Here is a 12,371-nt window from a genome sequence, read left to right on the forward strand (position 1 = left end):
GCGTCAGGCTGGATCCGGAAAGATTTTTCGTCAGCAATACCCTTGCGCGTCGCTAGGCGTCGTCTGCGGCTCCGCGTCCATCGTTGGCGTCGTGATCGCCGGGATGATGTCGTCGGAGTACTTAGACGCCGTCCTCGTGCGCTGACGTCAGTTCTTTTTTTTTTTTTCTGCGCCAGTAAGCGCCGATCCGGGAAGAGCATACCCTTTTAGTCACTTTTTGACTAAACTTTTTGAACTCTTTTGGTTCCTATTTCCAGTCGACCTCGACTCTGGAGCCGGTAGGGATGCCTGGATTCAAACCGTGCGACACCTGTCACCGCCTGATGTCGGTCATGGACCATCACCGCCAGTGTCTCTACTGCCTTGGGGACGACCATGATGCCGAGTCGTGCCTCGACTGCCGGGCCTTGACCTCGAAGGCTAGGCGGGAGCTGTCCCGCAAGCTGCTCGAGATCCGGCAGTCGGCTCCGTGCCGCTCGAGGTCCCGGTCGAGGAGGAGGTCGAGGGACTGGTCGCGGAGCTGCAGTCATCACCGTTCGTCGGGGTCAAAGTCCTCGCATTCCGGTAAGTCGAGACGCAGCAAGAAGTTAAAGAGGCGACATCGCTCTTCCGACTCCCCTGGCCAGTGGCGTGACTCTGCTGAAGGTTCGGGTGGCACCACCCGCGCGGCTCCGTCGTAGCCGCAGGTGTCACGTCTGACCCCATACCCTCCAGTCCCTGGGTCTCACGCGACTCTGGCGGAGATCAGAGACTTCCTCGTGGCCATGAGGAGTCTGGCTCCGTCGTCGACGCCTGTCGGCGCACCTTCGGGCCCCGCAGGCTCGACTGGGAGGCCTAGCGAGCCGGCGGCTCCGGCGCCGTTGTTGACTCCGGTCCCGACTCCGCAGGCCCTGGCAGGCCCCTGTGGGATCCAGGCCTGGATCCCAGTAGACGCCGGTCGACCTTACGACCCATCCGCCGGTGTCCACCCCTTCGGACTACGTCGTCCCCAGGTTTAGTCCCGGTCCGGGCCCGGCGTCGGAGCGGTGCCGATGGATGACAGATTCATCTTCCGCTCGGTTCCGACCATTCCACCTGTCTACCAGGAGTCGGATGACTGTGACGACAGGGCTGGGTCTGAGGACCCTCTGGCACAGCAGTGCCAGTTATCTCAGGACTGGGCAGAAGAGCTGGGGGATGCCAGTGGTCTTGACACCTCCCCTGACACTGGCTTCATCTCTCCTCCCTCCGTGGCTACGGAGGAGGGTGCTACCTATTCTGTGGAGCTGCGCAAGGCGGCCGAAGCCCTCGGGCTGGAGCTCCCTGCTGTGGCCGTGAGGACTAATCACCTCACTGAAGTGCTTCAACCGCCAGTAAGCTCCTCTGAGCCTCTGCTGCTGTTCAATGAAGCACTAGCGGACGTTCTGATGGGCACCTGGTCCAAGCCCTCCTCAGTCCCTCCTGTGGACCCGAACGTGGCCAGGTGCCACCGCCCCGCACCGGATGACCCCAGCTTTCGGTCGGTGCACCCCACGCCCGAGAGCCTGGTTATGCAGGCCTCTACTTCCCAGCCCGCCTTCCCGTCCGCTCCCCCGGATCGGGAATCCAAAAGGTTGAACAGTTTGGGAAGAAACTGTTCTCCTCCCTTAGTCTGGGGTTGCGGTCTATCAACACCGCATGCCTTTTGGACCGTTACACCCACTCCTTGTGGGATACGGTGGCGGACGTGCTGCCCCAGTGTCAGGAGGAGGCCCAGACACGGCTCGCCCAGGCTATTGCCGAGGGGCGGGATGCGGCACGGTACTCGATACGATGTGGGCTTGACACAACGGACTCGCTAGGCAGCACAATTGCGACCATGGTGGCGATTCATCCCCACGCCTGGCTGAGATCCACGAATTTCTCCGGGGATGTCCAGAGCACCCTCATGGACATGCCCTTCAATGGCCGTCGCCTTTTTGGCGACAAAGCGGATAGTGCGCTGGAGCGCTTTAAGGATGCCAGGGCTACGGCCAAGTCCTTGGGCCTCTCGGCCCCGTGCCCGCAAACGTCCGCTTTTCGCCCCTTTCGTGGCCAAGGAAGGGGCGCCCCTCACGTCCGTCTAGCCACAGGCCGCAGAACAAGCCTCAACGCGGACGTGGATTCTGCCGAGGCAGAGCAGGGGGACAGAGAGCCGTTCAGCCCACATATGGCCCAGCAGCATCCGCCTCAAAGCCCTCCTAGTCCGAGCTTTCAGACCCATTCCACGCCAGTGGGAGGCAGAGTTCGCCATCACCTGCTCCACTGTCATACCATCACATCGGACAGGTGGGTGCTGCAAATCGTCCGAAGGGACTACTCCCTCCCCTTCGAGGCGACCCTTCCAGCCATGCCACCGCAGTGCCACTGCATGTCGGGGATCACTTGCAACTTCTGCAGGAGGAAGTTACGGCCCTCTTGGCCAATGGGGCCATCGAGCGCATTCCTGGGCCAGAAGTAGGTTGGGGTTGTTGTTCCCCCTACTTTCTGGTTCCCAAGAAGGGCAAAGGGGGCCTACGCCCTATCTTGGACCTCAGGAGTGTCAACGCCTTCCTCCGGAAGGAGAATTTCAAGATGCTCACCTTAGCTCAGGTTCTGGCTGCCCTCGATCCTGGAGACTGGATGGTAGCGTTGGACTTGCAGGATGCTTATTTCCACATCCCCGTCCTGCCGGCCCACCGGCGTTACCTGCGATTCACGGTTGGCCACGAGCACTTTCAGTTTACTGTGCTCCCCTTCAGCCTCACCAGTGCCCCTCGGGTGTTCACGAAAGTGATGGCGGTGGTCGCAGCTCATCTGCACAGATTAGGGGTTCCAGTCTTCCCCTATCTCGACGACTGGTTGTTGAAGGCGGGCTCGCTCCAGGCAGTCTCCCACCTCCAGACTACGGCCGACCTCCTGCATATGCTGGGGTTTTCCATCAACGTGCCGAAGTCGCTTCTGAGTCCCTCCCAGAAGCTCCTTTTCATCGGAGCGGTTCTGGACTCTGCGCAGTTCCGGGTCTATCCTCCGGAACAGCGGGTTCGCGATATTCAGGCTCTGATTCCGATCTTTCATCCTTTATCCCAGGTTTCGGTCAGGTTGGTGCTGCGGCTACTGGGCCTGATGGCCTCCTGCATCCTGCTGGTACATCACGCCCGGTGGCGGATGCGGGCTCTGCAGTGGGACCTGAAGTTTCAGTGGGCCCAGCATCCGGGCTAACTGTCCGACCATGTCTTGTTCTCAGAGGGCACTGCCAGACAAGGACCGCGATTGGGTCAGTGGCAGATCCCTCTCCCTATCCTAACCGGAGCACGTAGTGGTGACGGATGCGATAGGGGCGGCCACATGGGAGAGACGGATATCAGAGGCCTCTGGTCTCCGGCGGAGTCCCGGCTCCTTATCAACCTATTGGAACTGCAGGCGATCCGACTTGCACTGAATGCATTTCTCCCCTCTGTTCGGGGGAGTGTAGTGCAGGTGTTCACGGACAACACCACCGCCATGTGGTATTGCAACAACCAGGGGGTGGTGGTGTCGTGGACCCTTTGTCAGGAGGCTCTGCGCCTCTGGACATGGCTGGAACATCAGGGCATCACCCTGGTGGTTCAACACCTGACGGGCTCTCTGAACGCCAGGGCAGACAAACTCAGCCGCCGGTGCATGATGGATCACGAATGGCGTCTGAACTCGGACGTGGCGCAAGGACACTTTCGGCAGTGGGGAGATCCTTGGTTAGATATATTCTCCACCGAAGAGAACGCGCAATGTCATCAGTTCTGCGCGTTGGAATTTCCAAGGTGGCATTCGCTCGGAGACGCTTTTCGTCGCGAGTGGAGTTGCGGTCTGTTGTACGCCTTTCCGCCTATACCAGTTCTGCCCAGAGTGCTGAAGAAGATCAGGCGCGACCGGGCCCAAGTCATCCTTGTGGCTCCGGATTGGGCACAGCCTTATTTCCCTCCTGAGGCGACAAGCCGGGAGGTCTCCTCATGCTCTCTTGCCTGGTACATTTTTAACCTTATGTTTGATTTGTCTTATTTGTTTCATTTGAACTCGTTTTTTTAACTGCACTGCTTGATCTGCACTTGGCAGCTTTGGGGGCTTAGCGCTTGGTGTTTAAATCTCCCCCGGAGATTCTACCGCTTGTGCCTCACCTCCTCATCCAGTCGCTCTCGGGCAGCTCTCAGCTGAGTATTGACGCTGAGAGCTTGCTGACGGTGAGGCGATTTTGGCTTTGGCGGCCATATTGGGGGAATCGTAGCGCGAGGACGCGCTCTAGTTGTTCTATATAAGGGGATGACGTCTCCTTCGCGCAGCGGACGCGCATCGCGGACGGGCCGGACTCACGCCGGACTCACGCCGGACTCACGCCGGACTCACGCCGGACTCACGCCGGAGTCATGTCAGAGTCCTGCCCGTCTGCGCCCGTCAGCGCCAAGGAGGCGCCAGGCACCAGGGATGCTGCTCGGCATCTAGTATCTCCAGTTCGTCCCCGACTGTATTCCCTGAGTGCCCTTAAATCCCTGAGACCCCCCAGCTAGATTGCCATCATACATTCTCGCCCGACCAATTGCGCTATAATCTGACCTGTAATTGCCTCAAAGGGTCTATATCAGCTCTGCCGGAGCCTGTCACCAACCTCTCACCGAATAAAAGGACGCGAAAACCCCCACCCTTGAAAGAACTTGGCTTCCTTATCAACACTCGCTCCCTGGTCAAAAACAACTTAGCGTTCAGGGACTTTGTGTCCCAAAGGCAACCCTCCTGGGTTTTCGTAACAGAAACGTGGGGCTCTGATTCTTCAGGCCCTGACCTGCTCAATGCTCTCCCTGATGGCTATACCATGGTCAGACAGGACAGAGAGGGCCGAAAAGAGGGCGGAATTGGCATCATTCATAAGACCGCCTTTTCCTGCCGTATGGAGTCTCTCCCCTCTCCTAATAATTCCTTTCAATCCATGTTTTTCTCCCTCAGCTCCTCCCCCTCTGAAAATTTTTCCGGGGTTCTTGTCTATAGACCTCCTGGTCCTAGATCCTCGTTTGGCTCTGACCTCTTGGATGTCATAGAGCCCTTTTTAAATAGACCCTCCCTCACTATCCTTGGGGATTTTAATTTCCATCTGGAAAGCAACAACTCTAGCGAGACGTTATCCCTTGTGGAGTCATTGGCCCCTTTTAACCTCCTTCAAAAAGTTTTATCTCCCACTCACATTGCCGGTCACACGCTAGACGGCGTCTTTACGAATGACCCCAGGTTAGAATTAGGGCCTCTCTTCCCTCTTTCCTGGTCTGACCACTTTGCGGTCTCCATGGAATTCACTCCCTGTGCCTCTTCAGCTTTTAGTGGAGTTACAGACTGTTGGGTGCAGAAGAGGAATTTCCGGGGCTTGACTGATCTTTCTTTGAGCCCTTTTATTGCCAAATTTAAGCCTCCCTCCTCACAGGACACTGATCTTTCAGCAAAGGAGCTTGCTAGCACCATCGCAATGGCAGTGGATACTCTGGCCCCTCTTAAATCGGTGTATAGTGCCAGGAAACGTCCTTCAGCATCCTGGTACTCCGACTCCCTGAGAATTCAGAGGCAGGTCTGTAGGAGGCAGGAGAGGCTCTGGAGATCTCAGCCTGACGCTGAAGACCGGCTCAATCATAAAATTCTCCTTAAGAACTATAAAGCGGCGGTTCTAGCCGAAAAACAATCCTATTTCTCCAACCTCACATCCTCCCTTTCCTCCTCTGGTGAGTTGTTTAAAATTGTGGAAACCTTATCCTCTATTCATCACCCTGACCCCATAGTCCCTTCACAAGCCCTCTGCGATCAGATCTCTTCCTTTTTCCATACCAAAATACTCAACATTTACTCAGCTCTTCAAGCGGACAATCTCACTAACCTTTATTCTCCTGACCCTGTGAACATGCCCCCTCCTTGTGAAACTTTTCCCAGCTTTCCTTTTCTCTCGGTCTCCGACCTCGAGAAACTGCTGGATTCCCTTAGATCAGGCTCTCCCCTTGATCCCTGTCCGCTTAAGATGCTAAAAAACTGTAGGGCTACCTTAATTCCTCCCATACTGGTGGTTATGAACAGGGCTATTTCCAGCGGAACCTTCCCTGCCTCCTGGAAAACCGCAATCGTGAAGCCTCTTTTAAAAAAGGCCACTCTGGACCCTGGGACTTTAAAGAACTTTCGTCCTATCTCCCTCCTCCCTGCCCCCGCCAAGATGTTGGAGGCTCACATGAATTTCCATCTCAGCTCCTTTCTTGAGAAAACCGGCCTGCTTGACCCTTCCCAGCATGGCTTCAGAAAGGAGCACAGCACTGAGTCAGCCCTCACAGTAATGGTCAATAACATCCGTGCCAGAGTCGATAGGGGTCAGACCACGCTTCTGATCCTGCTCGACCTTACAGCTGCATTTGACACCTTGTCTCCCACCATCTTGGTCTCCCGACTAGGTGAGATGGGGGTGGAGGGGCTGGCGCTCAGTCTCCTCACCTCCTTTCTCAACAACAGGGAGCAAAAGGTAAAGTTGGGCGACTTCCTTTCCACTGCCAAGCCATTGCACTGCGGGGTCCCTCAGGGCTCCTCCCTGAGCCCTACTCTTTTCAACGTTTATGTGGCCCCTCTTGCTAGACTTGTTAGATCCTTTGGATTGGAAGTTCTTTCCTATGCCGACGATACCCAAATTATGGTATCACTATCACAATCGGTCGGCTCTACTGCCCTCAACTTTAGGAACTGCATGGGAGCTGTGGCAGGCTGGATGACATCAAACTTTTTAAAGCTGAACGGGGAGAAGACTGAAATCCTTGTCTTTGGGGGAAACAAAGAGGTCTGGTCATCCGATTGGTGGCCGCCGGCCTTGGGAGTTTGTCCACAATCCTCGACTGTTGCTCGAAATTTGGGAGTCCTATTCGACACCTCGCTGACTTTTGACAAGCAAGTGAACAGGACGGTTTCCACTTGCTGTGGGGTGTTTCCACTTGCTGTGGGGTGTTGAGGGTATTGAGAAAGCTCACTCACTACATTTCCCCCGATGCTCGGAAACAAGTCTCGGTTGCCCTTCTCTCCTCGCGCCTGGACTATTGTAATGCCCTCTATCTTCGGATGAGCAACAACCTGGTTCATCGGCTGCAAGTCGTTCAGAACGCGGCAGCAAGGTTTGTTGTTAACACCCCCAGACGCTCCTCTGGGACTGCCATTAGGAAACATCTTCACTGGCTTCCTGTTCAAGCCACGATAAAATTTAAAATCCTGACCATCATCTATCGGCTCTTCATGATGCAGGTGCAGAGGGCATTAGGTCCCTGGTGTCGTATTACACTCCAGGTAGAGCCCTTCGATCCTCCAGTATGAAGTTGCTCACGGTCCCCCGTTTTGCCAAGGCAAGGTGGGGAGGCAGGGCCTTTTTTGCCCTTGCCCCCAGACTCTGGAACGAACTTCCCCCTGATCTGAGGAATCAGGATTCCCTCTCTCTGTTTCGTCGAGCCCTTAAAACCTTCCTTTTCTCTGAATCCTACCCCTACATTTTTCTTTTTTCTTTCTCTTTAGATGTGGCTGATTGTTGTTTTCCATCATCTGCGCCTTGACGCCTTCGGGCAAAGTAGCGCATTACAAATTACCGTTCAATCAATCAATCAATCACGAAGATACTTGTATCCCGAGCTACTCAGTCTATTGATCGATCCCCCGATTCGACTGCCTCTTCAGGAGGACCTTCTGTCGCAGCAGCAGGGGACGGTCCTCCACCCGAACCTGTCCAGCCTCCACCTCCATGCGTGGAGATTGAGCAGCGACAGTTGATGCCATTTGACTTGCCTCCTGAAGTCTGTAATGTTAATCTGGCAGCCAGGCGTCCCTCCACTAAGTCGGTATACGCCTGCAGGTGGAACAAATTTGTGGCATGGTGCACAGCAAAGGCTGTGGATCCCCTTTCCGCCCCTCTTTCTGAGGTTCTCCCCTTTCTTCTTTCCCTGGCCCAGCAGGGCTCTGCTCTGGGCACCCTCAAGGGATATCTTTCAGCTATTTCTGCTTTCTTACGGCTTCCTGATCAGCCTTCTCTTTTCAAATCCCCTGTTGTTTCTCGATTCTTTAAGGGTATTACTCACATGTTTCCTCCTGTCCCTTTCGTAATGCCTCAGTGGGATTTGAACCTAGTGTTAACCTAGCTGATGTGCGCTCCCTTTGAGCCACTTCATAATTGTCCCCTTCGTCTTCTGACTCTTAACACTGCTTTCATGGTTGCGATCACCTCTGCAGACGGGTGAGTGAGCTCCAGGCTCTATCTTCTAAGCCTCCTTTCCTTTCTGTCCATCCGGACAAGGTTGTTCTCAGGACTCGTCCTTCCTTTTCCCTAAGGTGGTAACTGCTTTTCACATCGGCCAGTCTGTTGAACTGCCCACCTTCTTTCCGCATCCCTCGAACGAGGAAGAGAGGCTCCACCGCCTGGACCCAAAACGGGTGCTGTCCTTCTATCTGGACTGCACGAAATAGTTCCGGGTGGACGACCAACTCTTTGTTGGCTACGTGGGCGCTAAGAAGGGGCGGGCGGTGCACAAGCGAACCATCTCTCGGTGGGTCGTTTTGTGCATTAAGGCCTGTTATTCCTTGGCTAAGAAGGAACCTCCTTTGGGGCTGAGGGCCCATTCCACTCGGGCCACAACGGCTACTACTGCCCTGGGAAGGGGAGTCCCTTTGCGGGACATTTGTCAGGTAACAACGTGGGCCTCGCTGCACACGTTTGCCAAGCATTATTACCTAGACAGCCAAGTCCGGAGAGATGGCTTCTTTGGCCGTTCCGTTCTCCAGGACTTCCTGGTGTGAGCTTGGTTTGCAGACCCACCACCGGGGTTGGTATCGCTGGGGTATCTATTCTAAGGTAAGGAATCTAACTAACGTGTTTCTTTCAGATGAACAAGTTACTTACCTTCGGTAACAATGTATCTGTAAGAAACATTAGTTAGTTAGATTCCTAACCGCCCCACCCATCCTCCCCGTTCTGCGAACTGATATCTAGGGTTAAGGACATCCCTTACAGGGCCCTAGATTCATGGCACCAGTGTCGGTCTCTTGCATGGCTCTGCGATCCTAGCGTGGAAAGCTATGTACAAGAACTGACGTCAGCACGCGAGGGCGGCGTCTAAGTACTTCGACGTCATCCCGGCGATAACGACGCCGACGACGGACGCGGAGCCTCAGACGGCGCCTAGCGACGCGCAAGGGTATTGCTGATGAATAATCCTTCCGGATTCATCCTGACGCCTGGGGATATTCTAAGGTAAGGAATCTAACTAACTAATGTTTCTTACAGATATATCGTTACAGAGGTAAGTAACTTGTTCTTTAGTGTTTGCAGGGGGTGAGGAGGAAATCAGCACCTTTTGGATCTAGCCCCCATTCTCACTGAAAATACTGATATTTGAGAAGCCTTCTGCTTTTTGCTGCAAGACAGTGAGCGTATGGTGTTTTTATATCTTGCCTCATTACGGGGCAGTATCCACCTTTTCCCGATATTTGGATTAACTTTGTACTTACTGTGAAAATATAATCTGAATGTTATTTTGCATATAAAATGTTTCATGGTGCTACTGCCTTTGCTGTTTCTAAGTTCAGGTGTTACTATTGTTCATTATGTGGAGTGCCGCAGGCCTCATCATTGAGCCCTACCTTGTTCAATATCTATTATGAGGCCTCTTGCGGATATTGTTTTACCCTATGGTAAGGCATTACTGAAGGTAATTGACTTGTTCATTTAGAACATTGAAATGGTGAGAGCACCATTGAATACAATGCAGTAGCTCCAGGTTAAAATGGCTGGTGTGAGAAAGTGCCATCTTTCTTGCATGGCATGCCCCACTTTTTGCTGAATTGCTGATGTACTTTGACTTAGTGTGCCTTGGGCTCCTGCCAATCAGGTGCCCAGGGCCTGTGTTCCTTCCCTAAAACTGCATTGAAGCCTAAACCCAATTGGCATCTCTGGCCACATGTCTGCCCCTGGTAAATGGTACCATAGGTACCCAGGGCACTGTGACTAGAGAAGGCCCCTAGGGGCTGCAGCACTTATTGTGCCACCCTTAGAGGCCCTGTACCCTGACACAAACACACTGCCTTTGCAGGATGAGTGTCTGGGTACAGAACAAAACAAAGAGACAACATGGCACACATCCCTGTGTGCCATGCCCACAAGCCACTGCCCTGGCATACATCAGTCACCCCTGTAGCTGGGTGCCCTATGCCAGTGGTGAGGGTACAGGTGCATGAGCCTTGTACCCCTACAGTGCCCAGGTCCATTCCTGGGCCCTCTAAGTGCAGTGTTGCCATTAAGAGTATTTGGTGCTGGGAGGTCGACATTACAAACTCCACAGCACCATGATGGCTGCACTGAAGACTGAGAAGTTTGGTATCAAACTTCTCAGCACATTAAACCCACACTGATGCCAGTGTGGGATCTAATGTAAAATGCACGACAGAGGGCATCTTAGAGATGCCGCCTCAAACTAACCAACAACCAGCATCCTGACTGAGAGGCTGGCTAGGCTGCCACCCAGCAGACATTTTGTTGGACCCCTGGGTAGAGAGCCATCCGCTCTCGTGGGCCTGCAACAATGCACATCCTGGGCGAGGTGCTAGGCCTCCTCCCCCAGGATGGGCAGGGGAAGCTTCAAAGGCATGCCACCTTTGTGAGATTCTCCAGGCCACTTGCTGTACTCAGCAACTGGCCCTCACTGGTTCTGACCCCCACTCTGACGGGAAGACCAGCGGGAAAACCCAAGTGAGGAAATGGGGTGTGCCAGCCTCTGCCCACCCCACCCCTCAGGTGGGGGAGGTGAGGTGAAGCACAACTCCGGGCACTCGCCTTCTTGAGGATGGGGAGCCCTACCCATTCAGGACTAGGCTCCTGCCCCCCTCCCACTGGAGAGTGGCAGGATAGGTGGTGTACCCACCCCAGGGAAGGGACCCATTGGTCCCTGACCTTTTCCCACCTGTAACACCCCTAAATTTAGTATTTAGGGGCACCCTAAACCTTCCTTCCTCAGATCCCGATTCTGAAACAAGAAGAAGAACGAGAAGAAAGAAGACCTGCCGTGCAGCTGCTAACAAGAGTGCGACACCAACTGACTTGGCCCCAGCCCTACAGGCCTGTCGACCATCGAACCTGCTCCTGCTAAATCCCGGCATCTCCAGTGGTCAGCAACCTCGAAAACCCCGGAGGACCTGACTGCCTTGCTCATCTAAAAGACTGGGACTCCCACGGGCAGTGGTTTTGCTCAAACAAGCAACAACCCCTGGTGCCAAGCCAGGAACCGCGAATCCAGCACACACTGCACCTGCCGAGCCTGGCCTGTGCCTGAGTGAACAAAGACCACGGGGACGTCCCCTCGGCGACTGTGACCAAGAATCCAGCACCCAAGGACCCTCCTCGATGCTCCTGACGACGCCTGCAGCCTCAACTCCAGGGACCCCCCCAACCGCGACCAGCAGAGGGTAAGATTTCCAGATGCTAAAAGACACCCCTGCACCCGGCGCCCTACTGCCCCCTGTGCCCAGTTCCTGGGTGCCTACCTAACCTACAGCTTCCCAACTTACCTCTCGAAGTGGTGGTCACACCTGAAGAATCTCCGTCCCCGAGCTTGCAGCCTTTGTTCATCTTGCAGCTTTCCCATTGAAATACATTGAGCGCCCGACGGCTCAAAAGCACCCTGCACCCAGCCGCCCGAGTGCCCCTGGAAGTGCAGCATCTGTCCTATCCTACTTCCCCACTTGCCCTGTGTAAGTGACCAGGAGCACAGCTCCCACAGCCGCGTGGCCTACCTGCTAGCAGCCACCAACCAAAGTTCCCTGCCCGCCATAGGCTAACATTGGGCCTACTCTCTCTGCACCCGGCTGCTCCTGTGCCGCTGAGGGTGTAACAACTGTACTTACCTGACCCTGGGAGACCCCCGAGTTTTGCCCCAGAACCTTAACTCTGCCAGTCAAGTACTTACCTGAAAGCCGATAACTAGCATTTTCTCCATAGGGTAACATTGCTGGTTTTCACTTAGAATTTCGTCTAAGTGTCGTGTTTTGAAACTTTGAAATATTCACTAAAAATCACCCGATCCATGAAATTACTTACCTGTTATCAGGAGAGATCCCAGGCCTGGATCTTTGTGCCCAGCACTGTCCCTAAAATTATTTCTTTCAACTGTTTACAGGAGATGCACAAGGGCTGAATCCAGGATCCAGCCCTGAGTAAGAAAAACCTATGCAAAGTAATTGATATTGTGTTTACTTAAAAATTCCCCATTGAGCTCAATGTTATAATTGTGTTTAACTTGTGTTGCCTATTGCAACAACTGTAACTATTGCATTTAAAAGTCTCTTGCTTATTGAAAGTATTTAACTAAAGCATCTCATTCTGAGAA

At 54.1% G+C, this 12,371-nt stretch overlaps 1 protein-coding gene across 1 annotated transcript in view; it reads left to right on the forward strand.

Annotated features, from left to right (window-relative positions):
• PGM2L1 (phosphoglucomutase 2 like 1) overlaps positions 1-12,371 on the forward strand; it is a 670,483-nt gene that overhangs the window by 289,957 nt on the left and 368,155 nt on the right. The gene's annotated exons all lie outside the window — the stretch shown is intronic.

The sequence above is a fragment of the Triturus cristatus genome, chromosome 8 (assembly GCF_964204655.1).
Source record: "Triturus cristatus chromosome 8, aTriCri1.1, whole genome shotgun sequence".
Lineage (NCBI taxonomy): Eukaryota > Metazoa > Chordata > Amphibia > Caudata > Salamandridae > Triturus > Triturus cristatus.